Here is a 17,034-nt window from a genome sequence, read left to right as displayed (position 1 = left end):
TAGCCCACATTGGATGAACCACGTATATTGTGTGTGCTCTCTCTCTCTCTCTACTCTATAATCTCTCGCGTGTGAAAATGTGTCTCTCTCCATTAAGTAAGCTACTCTACTATCTATTTAGCTACTTCCTATTTCCTAACAACTAGTATCAGAGCAAGGTTTGCTCGTAGCTGAAGTATCTCAAGGAAAGGATTCCTTACATTGAGTGGGAGTAATAGCGGAGGAAGGGAAGCTCAAGATCGAGAAGTTCAACGGCAAGAACTACCAACATTGGAAGATGCAGATTGAAGACTATCTCTACCAGAAGGGCCTTTATTTGCCACTACGCGGTCTTGCATAGAAGCCCGCACCAATGGCAGATGAAGCATGGATTGTCCTTGACCGAAAGGCATTAGGAATAATCTGGCTAAGCTTTGCGTCAACGATGACCTTCAACGTTTCGGAGATGAAGACCACGGAGGACTTGATGAAGTCACTTGACGGTCTCTACGAGAAACCATCGGCATCCAATAAGGTATTTCTCATGAAGCGCTTGTTCAATCTAAAGATGGCAGAGAATGGTTCAATTGCAAAACACCTGACTTTAACACCAATATAAGTCAACTTCGATTGGTGAAAATCAATTTCGATGACGAAGTGCGAGCTTTCCTTATACTATCGTCTCTACCGGATAGTTGGGACAGCCTTGTGATGGCTGTAAGTAACTCTATCTCTGGCACAAATACTCTTAAGTTTGATGATGTTGTGGGTGTTCTCCTAAGCGAGAAAATGCGAAGGAGAAGCACGAGTGAATCATTAAGTGTTACACTCTCAGTGGAAACAAGAGGAAGACCTAAGTAGTAAGGAGAGATTCAAAAACCAAAAAGGTCATGATCGCTCAAGGCGGAGCAAATCACGCACAAAGTCAGTTCTCGAATGTTGGAGCTGCGGCGAGAAGGGCCATGTCAAGAAGGATTGCTGGTCCAAGAAGAAGAAGGAGTCGGAGTCTCAAGACAACAAGCCAACATCGGAGGCCAATGTGGCAGGTAAAGTAGAGCAAGATGCTCTAATTCTCTCATTAGACAATATGTCTAATTCCTGGATAGTAGATTCCGGGGCTTCATTCCATGCGACACTGCACAAGCAACATTTCCAAGATTACACCAAAGGTAATTTTGGGTATGTATACTTGGGAGATGATGAAGCTTGTGAAATTGTCGACACAAGTACAGTTTGTGTCAAAATTGCTAACGAAAATGAATGGAAGCTTAAAGATGTTAGGCATGTTCCTTCTCTTTGCAAAAAATTGATCTCTATAGTACAATTTGACGATGAAGGTCACAACATTACATTCGGAAACGAACGGTGGAAGATGGATCTTTGGTGGTTGCCAAAGGAGAAAAGGTTGGTACACTTTACTTGTGTACTGTCAGCACGCAATCTTCAACTTGTGCAATAGCTATAGAAATCGACAATGCGGTGTGGCACTACCGGCTTGGGCATATGAGTGCCAAAGGAATGCAAATCCTTCAATCGAAGAAGCTTCTACCAGGTTTGAAAGAAGTGGAGTTAGAGTTTTGTGAAGATTGTGTTTATGGAAAACAAAAGAGGTAAAATTTCAAAAAGCAGAAAATTAATTTTTTACTTTATTTTTTTAACTTGAATCGGTTCATTATGATGTTTGGGGTCCTGCAAGTACACCATCCTTGGTGGCTCGTTGTACTATGTAACATTCATAGACGATGCAACTAGGAAAACATGGATTTATGCAATGAAAAATAATTCCGATGTTTTTTCCATATTTCAAAGGTGGAAAGCCTTTGTGGAAAATGAAATAGGTACCAAGGTTAAATGCCTCAGATTCGATAATGGAGGCGAATATTGCAGCCAAGCTTTTGAAAACTTTTGTGCCAGCAATGCCATTCGGAGGCACAAAACAACCCCAAGGATACCTCAACAAAATGGAATTTCGGAAAGGATGAACAGAACAATCATAGAGCGAGCACAAAGCATGCGGCTACATGCACGCTTACCGCTTGAGCTTTGGGGAAAAGCAGTAAGTGCGTCTGTGTACTTAATCAACCGGTCACCCTCAACGGCATTGGATAGGGAAGTTCCAGAGGAGACGTGGACAGGTAAACCGGTAAATTATTCATTTCTCGAAGTGTTTGGATGCAAGGCTTTCATGCACATAGACAGAAGCCTATAGAGAAAGTGACTTTGGGTATCGCCTATGGAATCCTGAAGATGGTAAAATCTTTTAAAAGTAGAGATGTAATTTTCAACAAACAAAATATGTACAAAGATTACTTGGAAAGAAAACAAACAAAAGAAACGGGTGATGAATACATGGAGCTTGAGGACGGTGAAGACTCAAGGAGTGCAAACCGTGACAATGTGCAACAATGTCAACCAAATGAAGAGCCTCAACCTATTCTCCCAAGATTTACAAGAGCAAGTAGACCTCCAGAAAGGTTCGTTCCTTCCTTCAACCATCTCTTGATCTCAGATTATGGAGAGCCAGAATCATACGAAGAAGCTATGCATCACGAATCCAAAGAAGAATGGATGAAGAGCATGCAAGTGGAGATCGACTCATTACATCACAGCTGTCACAAACTGTCGACGTGTCATGTCACTGAAGAACAGAGCCAACGTTCAGATCCCGGCCAAGGGGAGAAAACCCTAAGAAGCAGCAGCAGAAGAAGAAGTTTTACAGACTTACAAAGCCTTGACGAGTGGCCTATTTTTTTAAAAAGTATTCCCATCAACTTACAGGACCCCGTCCGATGGGGCCCAAGTGACATAAAGGCATTAAAAATGAAGCAGAACACACTCAAAACTTAAACGACTTTGCACAACAAAATATGATGACGTGGCACCTGTACGGACGTCCCACAATTCGACGGATTTTTAGAGAAATCCCGAAATTTTAGGAAAGTGTTTTTTTGGGGTTAGCTTTTCATATTCGATATTTTTAGTCTTTGGGCCTTTAATATGAGCCTTGGGGACCCTCTCTCGCACTCTTCAGCGCATAGATTGCAGAGGAGATGCTCCCCGGCTGTTGTACTTTGCGATTCAGCAATAATAAAGAAATACCGAAAGGGACGACAGCATTTTGGGGCCAGTGCTCTCTTGGGGTGGAAATTCGCCACTCCCCGTCTCGTGTCGAGCATTTTTCAGTTCAGATGTTATTTAAAGTGCTTAAAGTTGTTTGATCTTTTCTTTTCTATTTGCACATAGTGCCCATCTTGTGACAGTGGTATCAGAGCATCAGATGTGTGCTTTTTTGAAAGCATACCGGTCCTACAAATGAGCAGACAGAGCAGAGACTACTGGAATTTTATTTAAAGTATCTTTGGGTCCCGACCCCGGACTTATTAGGCACTCCCACCCTTACTTCATCGCACATCGGACGCACTCCAATCTTCATCGCTCATGTCCTACAGTGTCACAAGACGAGCACCACGTGCCAATAGAAAAGAACAGACTTCTAGCACTTCAATAACAACTGAACTGAGAGAGAGAGAGAGAGAGAGAGAGAGAGAGACGGAATTCCACCCCAGAGTATTGGGCCCAAACCTTGGTACACCTTTCGGTATTTCTTTATACTGCATCAACACAGTACAAGCCGGTACTCCAGACTCTGCACCTTCTCCAGGAAGCATGCCAGAGAATGAGCCCTAGCCTCATATTTAAAGGGCACTTGGCTTGAAAAGCAATTTCAGTGAAAAGCCTTCAAACTCAAAAGCATCTGGTCCAAAAGCAATGCCAAAAAGCTACCAACATAAATCACGGAATTCCGTACAACTGACACGTGAACAGTCAACGCAAAACATGGAATCCATACAATCTGCCACGTCATCATGTCAACGCAATTTTTGGGTTTCCGTACAGCTATCACGTCATCAGTCAGTTGCGTATGGTCCTGCTTCATCTTCTACTGCTTTTGTCTCTTCACTTAGGGTTTAGGCCCCTTGGCCGGGATCTGCAAGTTGGCTCCATTCTTCAAGGCTTGACACGTCAGCAGTTTGTGACATCCCCCCTTCTTGAAAGAAAGTAATCGTCCGCGATTACAGCATATCTGAAAAACAACTCAAGTTAGCTCAAAAAATTTCGAGGGACAATCAGTTGCTCTTTTTGTTAAGGAGTTGGCTTCTCCTGTCTACTCTTTGATGAAGGAGTTGGCTTCTCCTTTCGTCTAGATCGGAACTCTTGATATTCCGGCGTAGTAAAATTAGCCATCACACCCAAACCGCACTGATCTTCCACGGGTGTCTTGATGCACTAAAATTACATACCCAGGCAATCTCATCCAATTAGGAATATTCAGTAGTTGGCACAACACAAATGCTCACATATGCATGTTACAAGACACAACAAACAGCGTTGTTGAGCACTCCCCCGAGACAAACGGTCTGCAGTTTGAAGCTACTCAATGACTACCTCGTCATTCCCCCCGAAATAACCTAAAAAGGTCCGGGCCATGAGCTTAGAGGACTGTACAACCAAACGCTCCCCAGACCGCCGTCACTTGGAGGTTCAAGCATACAACCAAACGCTCCCCATGCATCGGCTTGCGTCGTTCAGAGGTTTTCTAGCATACAACGGAACGCTCCCCAGACATCGGCATGGGTCGTTCCGAGGTTTTCAAACATACAATTAAACGCTCCCCAGGCATCAGCCTGCGTCGTTCCGAGGTTTTCAAACATACAACGAAAAGCTCCCCACGCATTGGCCTGCGCCATTTCGAGGTTCAAATAATACCAAAACAGTATTTCTCAATTCTCCACCTGGGAGTAAAATCACCAATAATTGAAACCAATATTAAAACAATTCAAATCGGCACCAAGACAGGTTTAAAACAGAAAGCATCCATTTTTAACAAACTTCAAACAATACTTTGTCAAACAATGTTCAAAAGTATCTAACTAGAAAACAACTAGAGAGGTCATTCAGAGCCTTGTTCGCACAAGCGAACTTCGAGGACAACTGGCTTGCCCTTCTGCATCACGGTGATGGTTCGGTTCCAAACCTAGAGAGTTGCATCATTCTTGTCGTGCAAGGGCATGCCCAAGAGAACATCGCAATTGCCCAACCTCATAATGTGGAAATCGGCTTTTCCATGATAATCTTGTATAGTCACTTGAAGAGCACCAATGAGCGGTACCACTTTCTGAGTTTGCCCCGTGGCTAGCTCAGATTCAATTTCTCCACCCTCTGCATCATAATCAAAGTGCATCTGCTTCAAAATTCTGGATGGATGAAGTTCTCCATAGCTCCGGGGTCAAAGAAAATAAGGGCTTTCAAGCCGTTGACTTTTCCATAAGCTCTGCATAATTCATTAAAACTCTCGAGGTGTATACCATAAATATCGGGTACTAGTCCAATAGCAGGTCTAGCCCTTTGGCCGGAGGTGGCCCCGGGGATCTGAGTTTGCCCTGTGGCTAGCTCAACTTCAATTTCTCCACCCTTTGTATCATAATCAAAGTGCATCTACTTCAAGAATGCTAGATGGATGAAGTTCTCCATAGCTCCGAGGTCAAAGAAAATAAGGCTTTCAAGCCGTTGACTTTTCCATAAGCTCTGCATAATTCATTAAAACTCTCGAGGTGTATACCATAAATACCGGGTACTAGTCCAATAGCAGGTCTACCCCTCTTAGCCGGAGGTGGCCCCGAGGATCTGTATGACGTGATAGCAGAAGGTTGCACTGAGGATGTCAAGGCTCGCTCAAGACATGTATTGAACGTATGCCCTGTTTGGAAACATTCGAAGCATCGGCCTTCTTGTAACAAAGCGTCTCGTTGACGGTGTGTCAGACGAGGCCGTTGAGGTTGGTTTTCACGGGATTCCCGATAATTTGTTCGCTGTTGTCGAGAGTTCTGGTTAGTGGCCGGAGGTTCTTCTGTGGTAAACTCCAACTTTCCCTTCATGAGCTTGTAGCCGACCGCGGCATGGTCCATAAGCTCTTGCATGGTAGAGACTTGCTTGGAGAGACAATATTCCTGCATTGGTGATGGTAGTCCAATGGTGTGGCGCGCGCACCGATCCTCAAAGGAAATGAACTTAAAGAAGGACATCGGAAGGAACACGTCGAGAAACCTTTGGTTATAGTCGTCCACGATTTCGATGGCAAGCATTTTCAAGTTGCCGCACTCTGCCAAAATCCGGACTTCAAATATCGAAGTCATGTAACTACGTGCAAAAACTGTCTTGAAAGCTTGCTAGGTCCTTGGAGCATGCGGTTGTGTCGCGATTGAACTCCACCATTGCATAGTATTATCTTCAAGACACCCCGCTGCTCGAGAAATCTTGCATTCTTCTGTATGGTTCTCCAAAGCATAGATGTCGTCAAATTGTTGTAGGAACTGCAATGCTTTCTTGCGATCTTTCACCCCGAAAAAAGTGAAAAAATTGATTGTCGCGCCTCCCATCTTTGAAATTTTTGGATTGGTTAGGCGCATATCCCAGGTATGGATAATAAGGGTATCCATATGAGCTCCGACCATTGTAGCCAGGTGGAGGTGGCGATGGTGGTGGTGGAGGTGGGGCAATGGCGGTGGCAAAGGCGGTTGCACTGGATTAGGGTCAGATGGCTGCACCATATTCCTGAAAACTCCGGCTACATCATATTCCTAAAAACTCCCCCGATCGGAACAGACGGCTAAGAAGGTTGCCGGTTGGAAGCTCTTGTACTTTCTGATGTTGGAGGAGGAGGTACCACCTAGGGCATTAGAGGGGGTAACATGTGGTTTAAAAATTGTTGAAAACTAGCAGCATTGAAAGATTCTGTTGAGGATGCCACGAAAGAATGTCGTGAAGCTTGTCAAGCAAAAACTGAAAATATTCTGCTAAATCCATCATGTCTTGGATTCCTTATGGCTTATGCCCTGTAAGACAGAGCGATGAAGACGGGAGCGCGTCCGATGTGCAATGAAGTAAGGGTGGGAGTGGCTAATAAGTCCGGGGTCGGGACCCGTAGATACTTCAAGTAAATTTCCAATAGCTCTGTCTGCTCTTTTGTAGGACCGGTATGCTTTCAAAAAAGCACACTCCTGATGCTCTGATACCACTGTCACAGGACAGGCACCACGTGCCAATAGAAAAGAACAGACTGAACAGACTTTTAGCACTTCAATAACAACTGAACTGAGAGAGAGAGAGAGAGAGAGAGAGAGACGACACGCGACACGAAGTGGCGGAATTTCACCCCAGAGAGTATTGGCCCCAAACCTTGGCGCCCCTTTCGATATTTCTTTATATTGCATCAACACAGTACAAGCCGGTACTCCAGACTCTGCACCTTCTCCAGGAAGCATGCCAGAGAATGAGCCCTAGCCTCATATTTAAAGGCCCTTGGCCTAAAAAGCAGTTTCAGTGAAAAGCCTTCAAACTCAAAAGCATCGGGTCCAAAAGCAATGCCAAAAAGCTATCAGCGTAAATCACGGAATTCCGTACAACTGCCACATCAACAGTCAACGCAAAGCATGGAAATCCGTACAGTCTGCCACGTCATCATGTCAACGTAATTTTCAGGTTTCCGTACAATTGCGACGTCATCAGTCGGCTACGTATGGTCCTGCTTCATCTTCTGCTGCTTCTGTCTCTTCACTTAGGGTTTAAGCCCCTTGGCCGGGATCTGCAAGTTGGCTCCATTCTCCAAGGCTTGACACGTCAGCAGTTTGTGACATACAGGGCATAAGCCAAAAAGATCACTTGCAAGAGAAGGATCCAAGATTTGTTTTGAGTCACTATTTTTCTCAAAAGCAGTGCCATGCAGATGTTGATGTCTATCGCTACCAAGCCGTACACTCCAAGGACTTGGCAAGCTTTCAAGAAAATTTTTACTCGAAGTTGTATGGTTTCTGACATCTTCCTTCGGAGTACAACTTCTGGCAGAGTGAGTTATACTGAAATGCTTGCCATGGAAACCCTAGCAAATTATAACTTGAAATTTCTACACATCTCTCAACAAGTGTCTCTTGTTGATAACCTCAGAGGTCCGGTGTGACTGCTATTTCTTGGGACTACCATCACCGCAGCAGGAACATTATCTGTTCAAGAGCTTATGGACCATGGTGCGGTCAGCTACGCCCTTATGGAAGGAACCTGACCCCAATTTTTTTGGTGCAGGCTTCAGGATGGAAAGTCAGTCGACTTTTCGAGCTCGGCTGATGTCGAGATTGCTTTTTAAGTTTGAGTTCTGTTTGAGAACTTGTTTGGTGATCCTATTTGGAATTTGTTTGAAATGGATGCTATCTGTTTTGAGCCTGTCTTGGTACCGATTTGAATTATTTGACTCTGGTTTTAATACTGGTTTCAATGATTGGTGATTTTACTCCCGGGTGGAGTAGTGAGAAATGATGTTTGAGAATGCTTATTCATACTCATGGCCCAGACCCTTGTGGTTATTTGCGGGGGGAGTATTGAATGATTGAAAAGTGTTGTTTTTACTCATGGACCGGACCCTTGTGGTTATGTACGAGGGGAGTATTGTTGTTGTTACTCATGGCCCGAACCCTTGTGGTTATTTACAGGGGAATATTGTTGTTGTCACTCATGGCCTGGACCCTTGTGATTACTTACCCGGAGGGGTATTAAGAAGTCTGAGCAGTGGTTACTCTCAGCACCTCCAAACGACGCAGGTTGCGGTCTAGGGGGCGTTTGGTTGTAAAAGGCCTCTATATCTCATGGCCCGTACCTTTTCAGGTTATTTACGGGAGGAGTGATGAGGGAGTCGTTGAACAGCTCATGGCCCGGACTTGGATGGTTATTTACGGGGGGAGTGTTCATCGGCGGCTTTATGTTTTTATGTCTTGTAAAATGCATATGTGAGCATTTGCATTGTGATGTACCCACCACTAAATATTCCTAATTGGATGAGATTGCCTGGGTAAGTAATTTTAGTGCATCAAGACACCCGTGGAAGATCAGTGCGATCTAGGTGTGATGGCTAATTTTTCTACGCCGGAATATCAAAAGTTCCGATCTAGACGAAAGGAGAAGCCAACTCTTTAACAAAAAAAAAGAGCAAACTGATTGTCCCTCGGAATGACCCTCGAAAACTTTTGAGCTAACTTGAGTTGTTTTGCAGATATATTGTAATCGCGGACGATTACTTTCTTTCAATAAGGGGGGATGCCACAAACTGTTGACATGTCAAGCCACTGAAGAACGGAGCCAACCTTCGGATCCCGGCCAAGGGGCGAAAACCTTAAGAAGAAGCAACAGAAGAAGTTGTTTCACACACTTACAAAGTCTTGACGAGTGGCCTATTTTTTAAAGAAGAGTTCCCACCAACTTACGGGACCCTATCCGATGGGGCCCAAGTGGCATAAATGCATTATAAATAAAGCAGAACATACTCAGAAGACTTTGCCCGGTAAAATATGATGACGTGGCACCTGTACGAACGTCCAGCAATTCACGGCGGATTTTTAGGAAAATCCCGAAATTTTAGGGAAGTGTTTTTTGGGGTTAGCTTTTCATATGCTTTTAGGCTTTGGGCCTTTAAATATGAGCCTTGGGAGCCCTCTCTGGCACTCTTCAGCGCGCAGATTGCAGAGGAGGTGCTCCATGGATGTTGTACTTTGCGATTCAGCAATAATAAAGAAATACCGAAAGGGGCGCCAGCATTTGGGGCCAGTGCTCTCTTTGGGTAGAACTTCCCCACTCCCCGTCTCGTGTCGTGTATCTTTTTCAGTTCAGTTGTTATTTGAAGTGCTTAAAGTTGTTCAGTCTGTTCTTTTCTATTTGCACGTGGTGTCACAAGATGGGAGTTCGTTGAGTTGCCTGAAGGTAAGCGGGCATTGCAAAACAAATGTAACAAACTTGGACACTCCAAGTCAAGATTCTACCGCGACACAGCAGAGATTCACTTCAAAACAGTTCACAATTCACAATTGATTCGACACCACCCGACCGAGTTCCGTGCCTAGAGATATTGGCCTCCAAAGATTGGCGCCCCTTTTGGTATTTCTTTTTGTATTAATCTGTGTTCACAGCGCAAGAGAGTGGGAAGGTTCTCTCTCAGACTCTGCGTCCAAATGTTCTGAGCTGTGAGGACCCTGCCCACGTATTTAAAGGTTACAAGGGATGCCCAAAAGTAGAGCCCCAAAAGCAGTAAGCTTACAAAGCTTGTAAAAATAAAGCAATGCGTCCAAAAGCTTCCAACTCAACTTGCGTAAAATTCAACAAACGCAAAAAGATGGAATTCCATACAGCTTGGCCGCTTTTTACGACGCAAATCACGGAAGTCCGTACGGCATGCCACGTCACCAGCCCACCGCATTTTCGAAATTTGCCACGTCAACCTGTCTCCGCATTTCACGAGCCTTCCAACCGGGGGGTGTGTGTGTGTGTACTCTGCTGCCCCATGTCCAAGGCCATGCCACGTCACCCATTTGTGTCATACCCCCCTCTTCAAAGCATTGTAATCGCCCTCGATTACGCTTGCAAAACAGACAGAGGCCATAAACTGTCTTAGCAGACACTGATTGTTAGTACCGACGCACTAGGAACAAGACATCTAGCACATATACCAATCGACAATCAGATCACAGAACATCACTTGACATCACCGGACATCACATGACAAATCACATTCGACAATCATTCCAATCTCAGACCATGATTAATCGGCAACGTATTTAGCAATCGCATCTAGATCCAATCGGGACCTCACAAATGTCCGATTGACTAATCCTTATTGCAATCATGTCTACAGAGATTTATCAGACCGAAATGCTGCAGTCATTTCGTCTATCACTTCCTGCATTTAAACAAGTCAAGTACAAATCAGTACCATATTATTAGGAATTCCAAAGCTTAAAGTCATTACAGTAGAATATTGTCAGCCCACAGTATCCCTGAAACCCAATAGGGACATCAGTGACTCTATTATCCAAAATCGGGGCAATCTGTTGACAAAGGAGCGGAGTGACTCCCCCTTGTTCAAGCCCGCTACACCAAATTCCACCCATGCTGAAATCGGGGTTTTATCGGAGTAGACTATGCTCTCAAGGTAAAGATTCACAATCTGAGGAGTATCTGCCAAGTCCTCCTCCTCCATCCACTTAGCATCCAATGCGGGATAGTTCTTGAATTTAACCAAGAACCGCCTTATCGCTTTACCTTCTATCTTTCTATCTTTATGTGCCAATATCTGTTCTGGAACGAGTATCTCCTCGTTTTCCTCCACTTCGGGTTGCTCATCTAGCTCGCCATCATCGGGCACATCACCGCTTCAGAAACTCACATGAAAAGCATTGTGAATCCTCCAAGTGTCCGCTAGCTTCGGTCTAAAGGAGACATCATTTATCTTTTCTTTTATCTGGAAAGGTCCATAGTATCTCATGCTAAGCTTTGGAAAAAGCCGCTCCTTTCCCTTTTCTTTCTCATGCGTGCCTTCTCAAAACGTAAGAGCACCCAATCGTTCTCCTTTAATTTCAAATCGCGACGATGTCGATCTGCTGCCTTTTTGTGTCTTTCCTGAGATTTCTCTAAAGCCTCCCGAACCTTGGCAAAAGCTGTCCAAGTCCCTCGTGTACTGGTCGGCTCCCTCGTGTACTGGTCGGCTTCAAAAATCTTATCTTTCGTGCTTAAGAAGGGTGGAACCTTCGAAGCACCTTCAATAATCTCAAATGGCGCCTTCCTTGTCGAAGAGTGGATCGTGTTATTGTAGGCAAATTCCACCAAGGGCAAATATTTTTTCCATTGAGTCTTCTGATCCGAGATGTAAGACTTCAATAAATCCAGTACGACTGAATTTGCAATCTCCGATTGCCCATCTGTCTGCGGGTGGAAAGATGACAAGCGTCGAGAACTGCAACCTTGTGCCAATGTTCTCCCAAATAGCCTTCCAAAACAAACTCGTGAATCGGGGATCTCTGTCAGAGACAATTGTCTCAGGCATGCCATGTAATCTGAATATCTGGGGCCTGGGCAATGAACAGTCTCGCTAAGTGATCCCACTTGACTGTCTTCTTCACTGGAATGAAATGAGCTTGCTTGCTAAATCTGTCAATAACAGTCCAGATACCATCGTGCCCACTCTGTCTTCGAGAGATCAAAAATAAAATCCATAGCAATACTTTCCTAGGGGCGGGTGGGAATGGGTAAAGGCTGTAACAATCCCTGTGCTTTATGCATGTCAAACTTGACCTTCTAGCATACCAAGCATCTGTGTACAAAATTGTCCACATCCTTCTTGAGTCTCGGCCAAAGGAAGTATTTCTCCACACCTTTCAAGGTGGTATCAATGCCGCGGTGACCCGTAAATGGTGGACAGTGACATTCGGTTAAAACCTTTTCCCGCAACGGCTGTGTAATGCACAACATCGTTTTCTTCATCAAGTAGCCATCCCGAATGGAATATCCCGCTACTACCTCCCCATTTTGTATTCGACTGAATATATCTGCAAAATCTGGATCTGTGGCATACTGTCGACCATATCTTCAAAGCTTCTATAATGTATCGTGGAAATAGCCAGAACCAACGGCTTCCGAGACAAAGCATCTGCCACCAAGTTCTTTTGTCCCTACACAAAGACAATCTGGAAGTGAAAAATGTGACAAGATGTTCGCCCACCGCATCTGCTTTTCCAGTAGCTGCTTCTGTGTGTCCATCATTCGGTTAAAGGTCGCTAGAGCATTGGTAAGGCCAAAAGGCATCACCAAAAATTCGAATAAATCGAAGGTCGTCCGAAAAGCTGTCTTATAGACATCTCCCGGCATGATTCGGATCTGATAAAATCCGCTCTTCAAATCGATCTTGCTTAAACAAGAGGATCCCTGTAGTCGGTCAAGAATATCATCGATCCAAAAACTGGGCAAAACTTAGGCTTCTTTGCCTTTTTCTTGCCCTTTCAGAAGCTTTGCTTTTTGCTTCGCTTTTTTCCTTTCCTGTCTTCTTCGCTCGAGTCAAAAGAGCTAGAAGAACTGTCAGAAGAAGAAGAAGAACTGGATACCCCTTCAAATCGCACATGCTTCTTCTGCTTTCTTGTCAAGGTAAAAGTAGATTGACGACCCAAATAACCCGGAAAGTCAGTTCCTTTCTTCGGCTTTTTGTCGTGCTTTTTGGCTTTGTTGTTCGCGTCAAAAAGCTGAGTAATCCGTGTATCAACCACCTCTTCCAATTCTTGCTCTGTAAACATCCTCGGAGTAGGAGGTTTCTTCAGTGCCGGTTTGAGGGGTGGCTCTGTGGCCTTCTGCCACTCGGCGTGCACCTCGTCGAAGGACGTTTGAGTCAAAATTTTGCAAATTTCGGATCCTTCGCAAGGTTGATCATCATCTTTGTCGCGTCGTCAACCAATTGTCGACGTTCCATCTCTTCAATCTTTGCCTGAGTAGGCCGAGGTGAGCCGTACTCTTCATGAGAATCTTCTTCGTGATCTCTTCCCACTATTCGTTGTTGGAATCCATAAGTGTCGCGAGAAAAGGATCGGATTTCCGAGTAGAAGAGAAATCGGCCGCGCTCTGATACCACTGTAACAAACTTGGTCGAGATTCTAACGCAACATAGCAGAGATTCACTTCAAAACAGTTCACAATTCACAATTGATTCGACACGGCCCGATGCAGTTCCGTGCCTAGACATGTAGGCCCCAAAGACTAGCGCCCCTTTTGGTATTTCTTTTTGTATTAATCTGTGTTCAAAGTACAAGAGAGTGGGAGGGTTCTCACTATCAAACTCTACGTCCAGATGCTCTAAGTTGCGAGGGCCCTGCCCACGTATTTAAAGGTTACAAGGGATGCCTAAAAGCAGAGCCCCAAGAGCAATAAGCTTAAAAAGCTTGTAAAAAATAAAGTAATGAGTCCAAAAGCTTCCAATTCAGCTTGCGTAAAATTCAACCAACGCAAAAAACTGGAATTTCGTACGCCTGGCCGCTTTTTACGGCGCAAATCACGGAAGTTCATACGGCATGCCACATCACCAGACCGCTGCATTTTCCGGAATCTGCCACGTCATCCTATCTCTGCATTTCAGGGGCCTGCCAGCCAGGGGGTGTGTGTGTGTACTATACTGTCCCATGTCCAAGGCCATGCCACGTCACCCATTTGTGACAACAAATGGGTGTATAAGCTGAAGGTACAAGTCCAGGCTTGCGGTAAAAGGTTTTTCTCAAAAGAAAGGTATTCACTTCAATGAAATATTTTCTCCTGTTGTAAAAATGAAATCAATTAGGCTTGTCTTTAGCCTTGTGGATACTCATGATTTAAATCTTGAGCAAATGGATGTAAATACGGCATTTCCTCACAATGACTTAGAGGAGGAAATTTACATGCTTCAACCAAAGGTATATGAAGTAAAAGGTAAGGAGAAAATGGTTTGCAGATTAAAGAAGAGCTTGTATGGTTTAAAGCAAGCATCAAGACAGTAGTACTTGAAGTTCGATCGCGACGGATTTTGGATCACGGATTCAGAAGATGCAACTCAGATCACTGCGTTTACACGAAGAATTTGGGAGATGGGAAGTTCATCATCCTAATGTTGTATGTCGATGACATGCTGATTGCAAGTGCTACCATGCAGGACATCAAAGACCTAAAAGAGGAGCTATCTAAATCTTTTTCAATGAAAGATTTAGGTGTTGGAGGATACTTGGTATGAAGATCAAGGGATAGGACAAAGAAGACACTAAAGCTATCTCAAGAGGATTACATCAAGAAGGTACAAGAAAGGTTTGCAATACAAGATGCAAATCTGTTTCTCCATCTTTGGCTAGTCACTTTAAACTAACTAAGGATATGTGTCCAAAGACACAAGAGGAAATAGCCTATATGTCTAAAGTTCCATATGCTGCAACGATAGGTTCTCTAATGTATGCTATGGTCTGGACAAGGCCAGATATTGCACATGCAGTGGGAGTTGTGAGTAGGTTCACGGATAACCCAGGTAGAGAGCACTGGCAAGCTGTGAAGTGGATACTTAGGTATCTAAAAGGGACAACAACAAATGCTTTGTATCTTGAAGAAACTGATATTTTCTTACAAGGATATGCCGATGCAAATATGGCAAGTGACAAAGATACTCGAAGCAACACTACTGGCTACGTCTTCACAATTGGAGGAACAACAGTAAGCTGGGCTTCAAAGCTGCAAAAAGTGGTCTCACTTCCTATCACGGAAGCAGAGTATGTAGCAATGATAGAGGCAAGCAAAGAAATTTTGTCAGATTCTTAGTAGAGCTTGGATTCAAACAAGATAATTGTGTCTTATACAGTGATAGCCATAGCGCTCTCCATCTTGCGAAGAACTCAGCCTTTCATTCAAGAACAAAACACATTGAGGTGAGATATCACTTCATACGAACTCTTTTGGAAGAGGGACAGCTAAAGCTAGGAAAGGTACATACAAGTGAAAATCCTACAAACATGTTAACAAAGGTGGTCAACAAGGAGAAGTTGAGCTTTTGCTCATATTCAATCGGCATTCAAGGATAAGAAGCCAAGATGGAAAGCAATGAGATAGGTTTGGTGTAGAGATCAGTCTCCAAGTGGAGATTGTTAAGTATAGAATCTGATTTACCCCTTGTAATTTTTTGTATTAAAAACGCACATTTGTAAGATCCTCGTTATAAGAAGAAGCCATCGTGCGTGAAGAAAAACACTCGTCGGAAAACCGAAATTTCCACATCGGAATATTCCTTTTCACCGAAAAATTATGACCAGACGACGGCCGGAAAGTGGTTGGAAAACTGCCGATCGGATGGCCGGTTAGCCGGTAGTCAATGGCCGATGACCGGTGGACGGAAGTCAATGGCCGGTGGCCGGTGGCCGAATTCAATGGCCAGTGGCAAAATTCAAGACGGACTTGTCCTCTCAAGGGTGGCCACACATGGACGCATTGGAGAGTCCAACTTGGACTTGTCTACACAAGGGCGGCTACACATGGTTGCCTCTCATGAGAGGGCAGCTTTTTTGGCCTACAAAAAGTTTTTCTACACACATTTTGCATTGTGAAGTTGATGTAACAAGGTGGGTGTGAGGTGGTGAGAGAGAAACAAGGTGGGAGCTCTATTAAGGGTATAATCCCTTTGTAACCTACTTCTTGTTTTAGGTACTAAAGCCATTGAGTGGCTGCTTTCCCGTGGATGTAGCTCACGTTGGGTGAACCACATATATCGTGTGTGCTCTCCCTCTCTCTCGACTCTAAAATCTATCGTGTGTGAAAATTTGTCTCTCTCCATTAAGTAAGCTACTCTACTATCTATTTAGCTACGTCCTATTTCCTAACATCTATCTTGTCCAAACCCTTAAAACGAAACAAAAAACTATCCCCCCATTTGACCACTTTTTGATGTGCAATCTCAAAGAGAATTATAGGGGGACATGCAAAATTTTGTATAGCATCGTTTTTTTAAGGTTTTTTGCGACAAATACGAAGTTATGTGCAAAACAATGCATCAGACCTATGTTTTGCTGATTGTCACTGAAAATCAAGTGTGTAAGCATTACCCACATCACTGCAAAGATCCATGTAGATAAATAGGTATGTTGGGAACCATCAGTGTATCTACCTCTCTCCCCCTCTCCCATCTCTACCATTGTCTCTTTGACTACATCTCCATATATAGGTCTATCATTCTTTATAGCAGATCGTGCGTATTTACATTGGGAGATCTATCTTTCCGTCAAGTTCTCTATGCATTGTGAGAATGGAACAATGAATAACCAAGAAGCTAATGCATCTCGTTGGGCCAGCCACTGATTAGTCAGGGAGTGCCTTCAAGGATGTTGCTGCGGGCATTCAATCGCTTGGATCCCTTCTCCTTTGTTTCCTCTTTAGCCTTGTTTTACGTGCATTATTATCGCTTGTATTGATCCGTAGGGTTTTCCCCTTTAATATACTTGGGGATTTTCACCTTAGGTTGTATCGAGCCTGAATACCAGCATGAAACGCGGTGATATTTGCATCACGAATCGTGGGAAAAATCATGGGGCTGTACCAGCGTGTTGATTAGCATTGTATGAACGCATCTCAAAACTGTTCGCAACATAGTAGTTCATACAACTGGAACAAATCCAAGATATGGTATTTCTTTGTAACATC

The 17,034-nt window shown here is 44.0% G+C and overlaps 1 protein-coding gene across 1 annotated transcript in view; it reads right to left on the bottom strand.

Moving 5' to 3' along the window:
* LOC147461654 (uncharacterized) overlaps nucleotides 1-17,034 on the bottom strand; it is a 109,486-nt gene that overhangs the window by 89,070 nt on the left and 3,382 nt on the right. The window lies entirely within an intron of this gene.

Source organism: Adiantum capillus-veneris, chromosome 3 (assembly GCF_014529385.1).
Source record: "Adiantum capillus-veneris isolate H3 chromosome 3, ASM1452938v2, whole genome shotgun sequence".
NCBI classification, from domain to species: domain Eukaryota; kingdom Viridiplantae; phylum Streptophyta; class Polypodiopsida; order Polypodiales; family Pteridaceae; genus Adiantum; species Adiantum capillus-veneris.
This window is presented reverse-complemented; position numbering and strand designations above follow the sequence as displayed.